General features: G+C 41.0%; 1 protein-coding gene across 4 annotated transcripts in view; it reads left to right on the top strand.

The window, feature by feature from the left end:
• Window positions 1-13,484, top strand: part of MSRB3 (methionine sulfoxide reductase B3) — a 147,286-nt gene that overhangs the window by 18,152 nt on the left and 115,650 nt on the right. The window contains exon 2 of one of the 4 annotated variants that reach the window (XM_073327879.1): window positions 10,363-10,532. The exons of the other annotated variants lie outside the window; for them this stretch is intronic. The gene's annotated coding sequence lies outside the window, so the exon portion shown is untranslated. The remainder of the gene's footprint in view (window positions 1-10,362; window positions 10,533-13,484) is intronic. 4 annotated transcript variants of the gene reach the window in all.

Genomic DNA, 13,484 nt, shown 5'->3' with positions numbered 1-13,484 from the left:
AGCGGGGTCAGCATTAGACTCCCTGGAGCCCTCTGCAGAAAGCTGAAGCCCCACTTCATGGGGCTGAAGCCCGAAGCTCTGAGCTGCACCACCTGGGGCTGAAGCCAAAGCCTGAGCATCTTAGCTTTATGAGGGCCCCTGTGGCATGGGACCCTGGGCAATTACCCTGCTTGCTGACCCCTAACATAGGCCCTGGATTTTATATGCAGAAAACCAGTTGTGGCACAGGTGGGCCATGGAGTTTTTATAGCATGTTGGAGGTGCGGGGGCACAGAAAGAAAAAGATTGAGAACACCTGTTCCAGGGGGTGCATCAACTCATCTAGCTAGTTGCCTCGTTTTACAACAGGCTGCATAAAAAGCACAAGCAAAGTCAGTACTAATTTCATACAGATGACTTGTTTTATACTGCTCTATATACTATATGCTGAAATATAAGTACAATATTTATATTTGAATTGATTTATTTTTATAATTATAGGGTAAAAATGAGAAAGTGAACAATTTCTCAGTAATAGTGTGCAGTGACACTTGTATTTTTGTGTCTGATTTTGTAAGCAGATAGATTTTAAGTGAGGTAACGCTTGGGGTATGCAAGAGACAAATCGGCCTCTGAAAGGGGTACAGTAGCCTGGAAAGGTTGAGCACCTCTGTCTTAAAGGACTCTAACTCTGTTGCAGAGTTGCTTTGTCTAAGCTGTGGATATCAGAAATCATACAAGAACTCAGCATGCTGAAATGTGATTGTTATGGCTGATGGCTTGGTCACAGAGCATGAATAAACACTAATGTTATCCTTCTGACAGGCTTCTGTTTAGATTTTTCCTCATTTGCAGTATGTTGATAAGATGTGCATATACTCTGTATGTATATAGAAAAGGAGTACTTGTGGCACCTTAGAGACTAACAAATTTATTTGAGCATAAGCTTTTGTGAGCTATAGCTCACTTCAGCTGTAGCTCACTAAAGCTTATGCTCAAATAAATTTGTTAGTCTCTAAGGTGCCACAAGTACTCCTTTTTCTTTTAGCAAATACAGACTAACACGGCTGCCACTCTGAAACCTGTATGTATATAGATAAACAAAGAAAAACCTTAGTTTAAAAAAAGCTAAGGCTAAAAGTGTGTTTCAGCTGACTCTAAATAACACTCCCAAAATTGCTTTCTTTACAAAAATTCTACATGTTTAAAAAATAAACACCCTCCCCCCCACAACCTCACTACCACCTATATTGAAAAGTCTTTCCTCACCTCTGTACCGTGCCAATCACCTGCCCCAGTCCATGCAACTCTTCTTTCTGCCTCTTTTACTGACCTTGTTTTGAGACCAAGAATTGTGGCCCCATGGCACCCTTCCATGTCCCTCCCAGACCCCTTCCCTCTGCCCTCCGTTCAGTGTTCATACCTTCAGTGACACTCCTGGTCCTTTCACCTCTGGTCTTCTACACATCCTGTCCATGGTCCACCACTTCTGGATCAATGCCTACTGGCTGTATTAGCACAGCCTTAAATCAGCAGAAAATCAATTTATGTTTATAAATTATATTAAACTTTGTTCTATGTACATGTGAAAGCAGCTCTTTGTAACTCCCATCTGACTGCAAAAGCAAAAAGTTACTACTCGCCAAGGCCAACAAAACAAAACAGGTTTTCCATGACTGATGGCCTGTTACAAGTCGGGTTTGAGATACATTGTTAAAACTGCTTGCTTACTACATGGAGGTGGTACTTAGCTTTAGCCAATGCTGCTAAAAAATCATTAATGCTTTCATAAGCATTAATTTTACCTACACTTTTGTTAAAGAGTAAGATATTTTAAGGAGGAGAAAGGTATGACTTACTTTTTTTAAGTCATACCTTAAAATTTGCAATCTAACTTAAATACTTTGTCTCCTGATTGCATGTACTTTTTACTCATAATACTGTATACAATAGAACCTCAGAGTTATGAACACCAGATTTATGAACTGACCGGTCAACCACACACCTCATTTGGAACTGGAAGTATGCAATCAGGCAGCAGCAGCAGAGAGAGAGAAAAAGCAAGTAACAGTACAGTACTGTGTTAAATGTAAACTGCTAAAAAATTAAGGGACAGTTTAAAAAAAAAAAGATTTGACAAGGTATGGGGAAACTGTTTCTGTGCTTGTTTCATTTAAATTAAGATGGTTAAAAGCAGCATTTTTCTTCTGCATAGTTAAGTTTCAAAGCTGTATTAAATCAATGTTCAGTTGTAAAAGTTTGAAAGAACAACCATAATGTTTTATTCAGAGTTACGAACAACCTCCATTCCTAAGGTGTTTGTAACCCTGAGGTTTCACTGTATTGGCATATGTTCTAAGATTAGGTTCGTCATAAATCATTCTCTTGAATACGTCTAAGATTTGGAAAGCTTCAGTTTTGAAAAACCTGTCATTTAGGGATGGTAGTTTACCAGCTAAATATTGTGTATCAATCAAGTTTATAGTATTTGAACTAGGTTTTTCCCCGCTCTCATATTATTCAGTCACTAGCACTCAGTATGAACACACTGTAACAAATGTAGCTTCAAAAAAGGTATGAACATTGAGGATTAACACAGTTTTTATATATTACTGGACATTTTAGTATGTTTTCAACAGTTCTCTTACTTAAAAGGAAAAAAAATCTGTAAATCAGATGACACCAACTAGCATATGTTGCACTTTATAGAATGTTTTGTTCTGTATATAAAAATATATCAGCGGCTTAATAGCTTTGTTACACTTATTAAGTGGCTTTTTTAAAAAGATTAATTCTAGAGTTATGGCACGTTAACAGTACTTTTCACGTTGTGGGTGCAGTATTTGGTATATCTTCTTTAGACTATTTAAAAAAAATAAAGATAATTAGTTTTTGTATGCCCGCATTTAACTTGCACACTCACAAGATTACTTTAGGTGTAGGCACAGCACAATAGGATGGTAATCGTTGCATTTTTAAAGAAATATTTTGCTTCAGTTGCTGGATGCATAGGCTTTTTTTGTATGCTTAACATTTTTAAACATTGTTTTAAAGATAAGTCAGAACACTATTAATTACATAAGTTTACTAAAAGATTGTGGTGGAAGTACTATTGATAGTTTAAAAAAAAAGCTTCTTGGGAAAATTTCCATGTAAGGAGAATGCCTGAGAGAGAATTTGGTGACTATGATCCTTTTAAGCTGAAATGCTTTGGAATACCTGAGGTGTTTAAAAAAAAGAAATTAAAAAAGGAACCTAATGATTCTCAAATGATACTCTGTACTAAAGTAATTGATGAACTAATGGAGAAGTCATTACAGTATTTTACCAAAAACTATATTCAGATAATCTTTTTTGCTAAATTTGAAATGGTGCTGATTTCTGGTTATAACATGCTGCAGGGGAACCCAAGCTATGAGCTATTGTGTTACCCCTCTGCCTCAGCAAGTGTGAGTTTTGCTGGCAGACTGTGTGACAGCTTCCTGCCACACCAGTCTGTCTTCCTCATCAGCAAATTCCTCAAGGCTCTCCTTGCCCAAACCTCACCTAGCAAGTAACAGCCAGTAAACTCCATCCCCTGAGTTCCTCAGAGATGTTTCTCTGCAATGCACAGCCCCTACCACTGTGCATTCACAGAAGATACCGTTTGTTGCTCTGTTAAGGAGTCAGTACATCACAGTTTGTTAGTTTAAATGGGGTAGATACATCCTTTCTCTCAAAAACAGCACTGAATTTGTTTATAGTAAAAGTAAAACAAGTTTATTAACAAAAGAGCATAGATGAAGTGATACCAAATAAAAGAAATAAAGGTAGAGATGGTTACAAGCAAATAAAAGTGAAAACACATATCTAAAAATCTAAAATGTAGTTTAGCAAGTTAGTGTTCATTCAAGATGGCTTTTCTCACCCCTAGTCTCCTTTCCAGCTTTTTGCTGGCCAGCTTGGACAGGACCCATCAGAGAGATCAAATTGGATGGTTTCTTTGTCTCCTCAGATGAAAGATAAAGATGGAGTCTGTCCTGTTCCTTATACAGTGGTGGTAGAACAATTTTTTACAGTGGGGGTGCTGACGGCGGAACCCATGTTTTTGGGTTGTTATTACTACTTCAAGTCAGGAGACGTGGCAGCACCCTCAGCACCCCTAGTTCCATCACCTATGTCCTTATATCCCCAAAGGGATGTCTTAGTGTTACAAGTTAGGAAGGCATCATAGAATCATAGAATATCAGGGTTGGAAGGGACCTCAGGAGGTCATCTAGTCCAACCCCCTGCTCAAAGCAGGACCAATCCCCAATTAAATCATCCCAGCCAGGGCTTTGTCAAGCCTGACCTTAAAAACTTCTAAGGAAGGAGATTCTACCACCTCCCTAGGTAACACATTCCAGTGTTTCACCACCCTCCTAGTGAAAAAGTTTTTCTAATATGCAGCCTAAACCTCCCCAATTGCAACTTGAGACCATTACTCCTTGTCCTGTCCTCTTCTACCACTGAGAATAGTCTAGAACCATCCTCTCTGGAACCACCTCTCAGGTAGTTGAAAGCAGCTATCAAATCCCCCCTCATTCTTCTCTTCTGCAGACTAAACAATCCCAGTTCCCTCAGCCTCTCCTCATAAATCATGTGTTCCAGACCCCTAATCATTTTTGTTGCCCTTCGCTGGACTCTCTCCAATTTTTCCACATCCTTCTTGTAGTGTGGGGCCCAAAACTGGACACACTACTCCGGATGAGGCCTCACCAATGTCGAATAGAGGGGAACGATCATGTCCCTCGATCTGCTCGCTATGCCCCTACTTATACATCCAAAATGCCATTGGCCTTCTTGGCAACAAGGGCACACTGCTGACTCATATCCAGCTTCTCGTCCACTGTCACCCCTAGGTCCTTTTCCGCAGAACTGCTGCCTAGCCATTCGGTCCCTAGTCTGTAGCTGTGCATTGGGTTCTTCCGTCCTAAGTGCAGGACGCTGCACTTATCCTTATTGAACCTCATCAGATTTCTTTTGGCCCAATCCTCCAATTTGTCTAGGTCCATCCTGGGGATTTAGTCTCGTGTGTGTGTCTGCAGAGCAGGAGCCATGTTAATTTTCTGTCTCAAGTTCAGGCTCAGGATAACCTCTGCTGGTTTAGCTCTACAGCTTTATTTATGGCTAATACGTAAATTGAGGTAAGCCCACATTCCTTTGTCTAGGACAGACCTGTTTATCACCTTTACGTTGGTTAGACTGCCTGGTCTTAAACATGTTTTAGTAACATCATAAACAGGGAATTCATAACTTCATATCAAAAATTATCACATGCATTTTACAATTATATTAATAACCAGCATGCTATTAACTTTCATATGGTACCTCACAGAGCATAATTTATTCAAATATCATTGTAGTAATGTGTGGGGTGTGAATGCAGGGGTGCTTGGGTCACACTGGTTCATGGTTGTGACTGAGAATTTTAAATATACTTTTATTTATTCTAAATTTTAAAAAGTAGCAAACTGCAAAAGAATGAGATAAGATGAAGCTAAAAAAATAGGGATTATATTAAAGAATCAGTTACTGAATGAAATTACATAGGACTGATTTCTGATATATAGGTGTGTGTCATGGTGTCTCTAGGAAAATCAGCTTCTCCATTGGAGTGCATGTTCATTTAATGTATTAAGATGTATCACATTTTGTTTAAGATCAATTATTTTAATTTATAAAATATTAATAAAAATATATCCCAAGTCTCTACTGGCTATATACCTAGTGATTATTTGTTAGATGTTTCTCAAAGGCACCATGATATAGCAGTGGCAACTGATTCTGCATAGAGGGTGTTCTGTGGTATGTTGGGACAATCTAGGCTGGGGTTGGAGCTCTTTGGGAGATGCTAGCCCCGAGCACAAGTTTGGCTCTGGGAGCCCCCAGGATCTGAGGGTGGAAAGACGGTGTGAATCCATCTGTGTTCTCAGCCTTGCTGAGCAATGCTTTGATGCATTTGGGGAGCTGGTCCTATCATTTTCTTCTTTCTGTGTTTCTTCTTTCAATTCTGTCTTCTCTCACTTGTCCTGCAGTGCCTCACAAATGGGGTCATGAAAAGTGACTGCCGTATTGATGCATAATTTATTAAAATAAAGCATCTGCATGGGCAGCTCTGCATATTGATCAGCCACCTAAGGATACCGTGCACGCTCAGCAAGCTGTAAATTAGCTTCCACAGTAAGCCGTCACATCCTCATTTATTTTAGACAAAAGCAACACAAACATGCAAGAGTATTCTTTCAAAGCAGTGTACTTCCTCCAGACTTGAACTTAAAAGTCCTATTTAGGTCCCAGTGATGTTTGGTAAAAGTTGGACTACTCCTGTAGGCTCCTTTGAAAATCCCAGCGCTAGTCATTAATGAAAATAATTCCTCGCTCACATAATGCCTAGCACAATGGGGCTGAGATCCCAACTGGGGCCTTTTAGAGCTGTCAAAGTGCAAATGAGATATAATAATTAATTAACCTGCTAAAGAGTTTAGTATTTTTTCCAGAGTACACTGAGTACAGCAGAAGGCAGCAGTGCCATAATCTAGTGCACAGAGTTTAGGACTCGGAACAATGAACTCCTTGAGTTTTAATCTCAGCTCTGCCTCTGATTTGGCAGATCACTTAATGTCGCTGTGCTGGGCTGTTTGCCCACTTGTAAAATGGGGACAAAAATGCTACTTCACAGGATGTGGCAGTCCTTGTCACAATGGGACAATGGGCAAGAGTGGGGCCTCACTCGTCTTCTAACCAGGCCATTTAAAAACATTTTTATGAGTGGTAGTTAAAGTTTGAGAATTTAATTACATAACATTCTTTATTGTGATTTATTATACAACATGCTTCACTCGATGCACATCACCATTTCACATACATACCGTGTACCACTTTTTAGACAAACAGCATATACTTATGGAGGACAAAGAAGATGGGTCATTGCAGTTTAGGATAGAACCACAATAGAGTCTCAGAAAATAAATAATACATTTGTTTAACCTTCACTCAAGGGGTGAAAGTTCAGAATTGGTCTGTTTTCTCAGAAGTTAAAATATTAAGTCATTTCTGAAGAGCGGGATAGAAATTCCAGCCTTAATCAGTGAACAAAATGGCAGGCTAGCAAGCCAGCCAGTAGGAATTATTAAATTAAAAGTGTGCTTTCAGAATATTTGCATCATGTCCTTTGAGCACCAGAAGCCATCTAATCTTTGCTGTTGCACTATTAAGGCCAGTCCTGGAATGGAAAAGATTAGGGATATTTTTCAAGATGTTGAAAGGATTGTAACTTTTAAAAAAAGGTGTATTTAAGTCTGTTGCAGTTATAAACTTACTGCCATAAAAGGAATGTGCAGTAAGTTGGTACGCTGCCAAGTTCGGGAAAACAAAAATGTAACAGAGCTCTATTTTAGTGCATCAGACTTGAGAAGACTGGGAATAGAATGAGGGATAATCCAGACTGACCCAATTTTACTTTATTTTGGAGAAGTCTTGCCAGTTGAACTCTCGGGCGATAGTCATTTGGAAATGAAGCAATTGCATGCACTGACAAGGCTCAGAGACTCTAGGTACTCCTTAACCATGGATCCTTTCTCTGGGCTTTTGAGACTCAATACTTGACTGGTTCTCCTCCAAACTCTGCAATCGCTCCTTTGGTGTCTACCTCAGCAGCAGCATCACCTGGAATGTGTTTTCTGTTCCTCAGTATTGTGAAACCTCCCTCGCCTACTTCAAGTCCCTCCTCAAAGCTCAACTTTTTCCCACCGTCCCTCAAACAATGATCCTCTAACTTTTTTATTGTTTAAAAGGAATTAATTTTTTTTTTTTAAATAGATCCTTAAAGGCTAGGAACTGGTGTCATATGCATCATAATTACCCAAGAAGCCCTATAACCTTATTCTAAAACTTTCATAGTGCAGACCACCTCTTAGAGAGATTCTCACAGGTCACTGATACCCCATGTTCTTCTCACTGACCACCTCCCTCCCATTTGCAGTTGCATAACATAACTGCAGAAACTACAGCAGTCCCATGTTTGAGATAGTGAGATTGCGAGGAGTGTGGTTTTATCTTTTATGAAAAAAAGTTAATCACACTGTGTCCTATTTTTGTCTCATTTTATCTCTGCTTCTCACATGCTACTCTCATTTTTCTCTTCCCTTGCTCACCTGATCATACTTACACTGAATTCCATTTTCCTCCTCTTCCCCTTTCATACACTTCCTTGTTGCCTTGTCCATTTTCTTCCAGCATAAGCTAACAGTCACCTGGCTGTCATCTCCCCCACGTCATTGGACACAGTGGTGAGCTGGAGCCGGTTCCCACTGGTCCACTAGAACCGGTTGTTAAATTTAGAAGCCCTTTTAGAACCGGTTCATTAATGAATATGTTGAATAGGACTGGTCTCAGACCCCTGATGGACACTACTATTTACCTCTCTCCACTTTCATCTTTTATTCCTACCCTTTGTTTCCTATCTTTTAACTGAAGTGCCTGGCAGTGTTTTCAGGATCATCTAAGGCAGTGGTTCTCAAACTTTTTTTTGCGTGGACCACTTGAAAATTGCTGAGGATCTCGGTGGATCAATTAATAATGTTTCCAAATGTTGTTCGTACCGTTAGCTAATTATTGTAAAGCGCTGTGGATAAAAACTTAATAATCGGTTTTTGTTCTACAAATAAAAGCACACAACACATATTTAATATCAGTAAGTCTTACCTTTCTAATGCGATAGATGTGCTCTCTCTCCCCCGCCACAGAGCTGAGGCTGGGAAGGAGGGCTGTCTCTCCCCAGCAGCCGCAGCCCTGGAGCTGGGGAAAGTCTTCTCTTTCTCTGGCCGCTGCCCCCTCCCACCTACCTCCTATTCCCCCCCAAGGCCACCACCTCACCTTACTCGTGCGTCTTCTCCAGGGTCCAGGCACCTAATTAGGGGAGCCATGCCTGCACGGGCATGGCTCCACTAATTAGGTGGGTGGCCCCATTCTCTTGTATGCGGCTATCTAGGTGCGCACCTTAGAGGGAACTATCTGCGGACCACCTGAATGGAGCTCAGGACCATAGTTTGAGAACCTCTGATCTAAGGATCCTTAATTTACTTTACAAAAGGCTTGTCATTAACAAAAAGGCTTGTCATTAATAACAAAAAGGCTTGTCATTAATCACCTGCATCTGTTTATAAACAAACTCCCAGCCCCCGAACTCATCACATATCACACTCAAGCTGTTGCAGTTAAGAGCTCCATCTGGGGTTAGGGTGAGTAGACCCGACACCCTCTTCCCTGGATAACCCTCTGTTGCTGGTGCCTTACTGTTCCAGTCCTACATTGAGTCTGGTTGCAGAGTGCAGTGGTCTGTTTCTTCTTCTCTTTTAGCTGTGGCCTCTACTAAAGACAGCTAGGTTAGCTCCTGCTTCTTGTTTCCATCCTTTTTTCAGGCCTTCAGGCAAGAGCCTTCACTATAGGTTGAAACAAGGAGGAGAAGCCAGCCCAACATGTGTAGCAGGAGTGGCCAAATTTACTGAGCCTCTGAGCCACATACAATAAACTACAGAAGTTCAAGAGCCACAAGACATGCACAACCTGCCTCGCAGGGCAGTGCCTGCTGGGGCATGGGACTAAAACCCTGAGACCTCCCTCAGTACAGGGCAGAAGCCCCTAGCCCCACCACTTCATTGCAGGGCAGAAGCCTCCAGCCGCCCCCCAACCCCTTTTGGTGGAGAATGGGAAGGAACATGGGGGGGTTCCATGAGCCGCAATGTAACTGTAAAAGAGCCGCATGCGGCTCACGAGCTATGGTTTGGCCATGCCTAATACATTATCTAAGCCTCCTTGAACCACTAGCGAGTGATATGTGGTCCACAGTTTGGGAACTGGCAATTTAGACTGTAAAACTCTTTAGAGGAGTGCAGTGTCTTAGCTATGGTGCTGAATACCAATGTTAAGTAACAAAATAATGAGGAATCAATGCTGTAGCTATCTCCCTGAAGGCAGGAAACATAAGAGTAGTTGTAAAAGAGGAATGATAATGTGCTTTTATTTTCCATTTTTATTAGTGGTCTAGAATCCAAGAGAGTCAGTTTATTTTGAACTTCCTCTTCCCACATCTTTTTTTATTTGTTCCTGGGATATATTTATATTTCTTTTGTCATACCAACAATTCAGAAAGCTGACCTTTGGAATACGCAGACAGATGCTATTAAAGTGAACAACTTTAGCAAACAAGAATATCAGAATCAGATGGCAAAGGGTCATGAAGTCCCCATCTCTTACAGCTGTTACCAGAAAGAAGCTTTAACTGAATGCAGTTATTAAATACAAATTTTGTGTCACTTTCTGACCTCCTCAAATCAAATGTAAAGTAATTTTCCTATTTTACAGAGAAATCACTTCCATCAAAACTAGAATTGTTATCCTGATAGCTAGAAAGGAAATGTACAGATACCTCACAGAACTGGAGTCTGACACCTCTGATTACAGTGAATATTTTCTTACTTTACCAAAGCCACTGAAATCAGTAGAATTACACAAGAAGTAAGGAACTACTCAATGTGAGTAAAAGTTTTAGAATCTGACCTGTATTTAATATTTTCAAGGACTTTCTTAACTGTAAAGATGATTACGTAAGTTTCTGAAATGTATTGTACAGCAGACCCTTGGTTTTATGAACACCAACCTTACAAATGATATATAGGTGCATGCTGTTAACTATTAATGATTTGGAATACCATACTCCTATCATGTAGCAACTCTTGCCAGGGATTTTAATAGAAAATCTGGAACATGTGCAATTTACATTATCAATTGATATATTCTACAAACACATGAAAATCTAGTGCCTAAGACCTCTCATAAAGGTGAATTTCAAAGGTTTTTGAAATGTAACATCACTATTATGTGCCAAATGCCTCAAGTATGGTAGGAGTAAGAGCTGAAACATACATTAGTCTAAAAGTACCATTTTTATACCAAAATTAAAAATAATGATTTAAAAATTCAAATTGATGTGATGCACTTAAAAATGTCCACTTACCTGGATTTTCATAGACAATTCCCAATGTTCCCTCCAAATTTCTGATAGTTGTGGCATTTCAGAATTCTACATACTTAAGCCCTTGTGTGATTGGGAGCTGGCTGGCAGAACTGTGCTATAGCTAGTAAGTCTTTTTAAATTATTCGAGAGGGAAGGCTGGAATAATTGTACACGTTAAATACCACTCTCAGTCAGGTCATGGAGCATTTGGTACAGAGTTGTTAAGGCAGAAATCGAAGCAAAACAAAAACTCTTCGAAATAGTTGTTGGGCTTAAATTTGTCAAAACGCTTTTGAAGTTCAACTTTATGGGAACAGCCTACAAACTCCAAGTCTAGGAAATAGATAGAAGCCACAGTGCTTGAGATACCTAAGAAAGAGGTATAAACCTCATTGTTTGGGACATTTAAAATTGGAAATGCCCGAGCACTAGTAAATGTCCTCTAAGGAACAGTCATACATTGGCAGTGAGGTGGAGTGGATGACATTCCAAAAATACGTCTTTTCCATCTCTAAGTTCTGTGATTCCCTGAGCTCAGTTAAGCTTCTACCATAACACTTTCATCTCATTGATTTGTGTACCAGCTTAATGCTTCTAGTTATTTGGGTTTCTCCCACATGACAGCCTTCTTATTCCACTGGAATTGTTGCAGTGTCTCAGAAGGCCCCTGACGCATTCATACTCTACAATACCAGTTAATTTTTGTAAATATGGACATAAATCAGGCCACTTTGGGGCATGGTGGAAGAGGGTAAAGGGGACAAAGAACACAGGGCAGGAAAGGTAAAGGGAGGGTTGCAAAAACTGGAACATGTAGGAGGATCTGCTTCCTTCATATAGCTCACAGAATCATAGAATATCGGGATTGGAAGGGACCTCTGGAGGTCATCTAGTCCAACCCCCTGCTCAAAGCAGGACCAATCCCCAACTAAATCATCCCAGCCAGGGCTTTGTCAAGCCAGGCCTTAAAAACCTCTAAGGAAGGAGATTCCACCACCTCCCTAGGTAACCCATTCCAGTGCTTCACCACCCTCCTAGTGAAAAAGTTTTCCCTAATATCTAACCTAAGCTTCCCCCACTGCAACTTGAGACCATTACTCCTTGTTCTGTCATCTGGTACCACTGAGAACAGTCTAGATCCATCCTCTTTGGAACCCCCTTTCAGGTAGTTGAAAGCAGCTATCAAATCCCCTCTCATTCTTCTCTTCTGCAGACTAAATAATCCCAGTTCCCTCAGCGTCTCCGCATAAGTCATGTGTTCCGGCCCCCTAATCATTTTTGTTGCCCTCCGCTGGACTCTTTCCAATTTTTCCACATCCTTCTTGTAGTGTGGGGCCCAAAACTGGACACAGTACTCCAGATGGACCTCACCAATGTCAAATAGAGGGGAATGATCACGTCCCTCGATCTGCTGGCAATGCCCCAACTTATACAGCCCAAAATGCCATTAGCCTCCTTGGCAACAAGGACACACTATTGACTTATATCCAGCTTCTCATCTACTTTAATCTCTAGGTCCTTTTCTCCAGAACTGCTGCCTAGCCACTCGGTCTCCAGCCTGTAGCAGTGCATAGGATTCTTCCGTCCTAAGTGGAAGACTCTGCATTTGTCCTTGTTGAACCTCATCAGATTTCTTTTGGCCCAATCCTCTAATTTGTCTGGGTTCTTCTGTATCCTATCCCTATCGTCCAACTTGTCTACCACTCCTCCCAGTTTAGTGTCCTCTGCAAACTTGCTGAGGCTGCAATCCATGCCATTCTCCAGATCATTAATGAAGATATTGAACAAAACTGGCCCCAGAACTGACCCTTGTGGTACTTCACTTGATACCAACTGCCAACTTCCCTTGATACCAGAGCCATTGATCACTACCCGTTGAGCCCGACGATCTAGCCAGCTTTCTATCCACCTTATAGTCCATTCATCCGACCCATACTACTTTAACTTGCTGGCAAGAATACTGAGGGAGACCGTGTCAAAAGCTTTGCTAAAGGCAAGGAATAACACAGCCACTGCTTTTCCCTCATCCACAGAGCCAGTTATCTCATCATAGAAGGCAATTAGATTAGTCAGGCATGACTTGCCCTTGGTGAATCCATGCTGACTGTTCCTAATCACTTTCCTGTCCTCGAAGTGCTTCAGAATTGATTCCTTGAGGACCTGCTCCATGGTTTTTCCAGAGACTGAGGTGAGGCTGACTGGCCTATAGTTCCCTGGATCTTCCTCCTTCCCCTTTTTAAAGATGGGCACTCCATTAGCCTTTTTTCAGTCTTTCGGGATCTCCCCCGGTCGCCATGAGCTTTCAAAGATAATGGCCAATGACTCTGCAATCACATCCACCAACTCCTTTAGCACCCTCGGATGCAGTGCATCCGATCCCATGGACTTGTGCTTGTCCAGCTTTTCTAAATAGTCCCGAACCACTTCTTTCTCCACAGAGGTCTGGTCACTTCCTCCCCATGCTGTGCTG

The sequence above is a fragment of the Lepidochelys kempii genome, chromosome 1 (genome assembly GCF_965140265.1).
Source record: "Lepidochelys kempii isolate rLepKem1 chromosome 1, rLepKem1.hap2, whole genome shotgun sequence".
Lineage (NCBI taxonomy): Eukaryota > Metazoa > Chordata > Testudines > Cheloniidae > Lepidochelys > Lepidochelys kempii.
The sequence above is the reverse complement of the archived record's forward strand: the minus strand, read 5'-3'. Positions and strand labels throughout refer to the sequence as shown.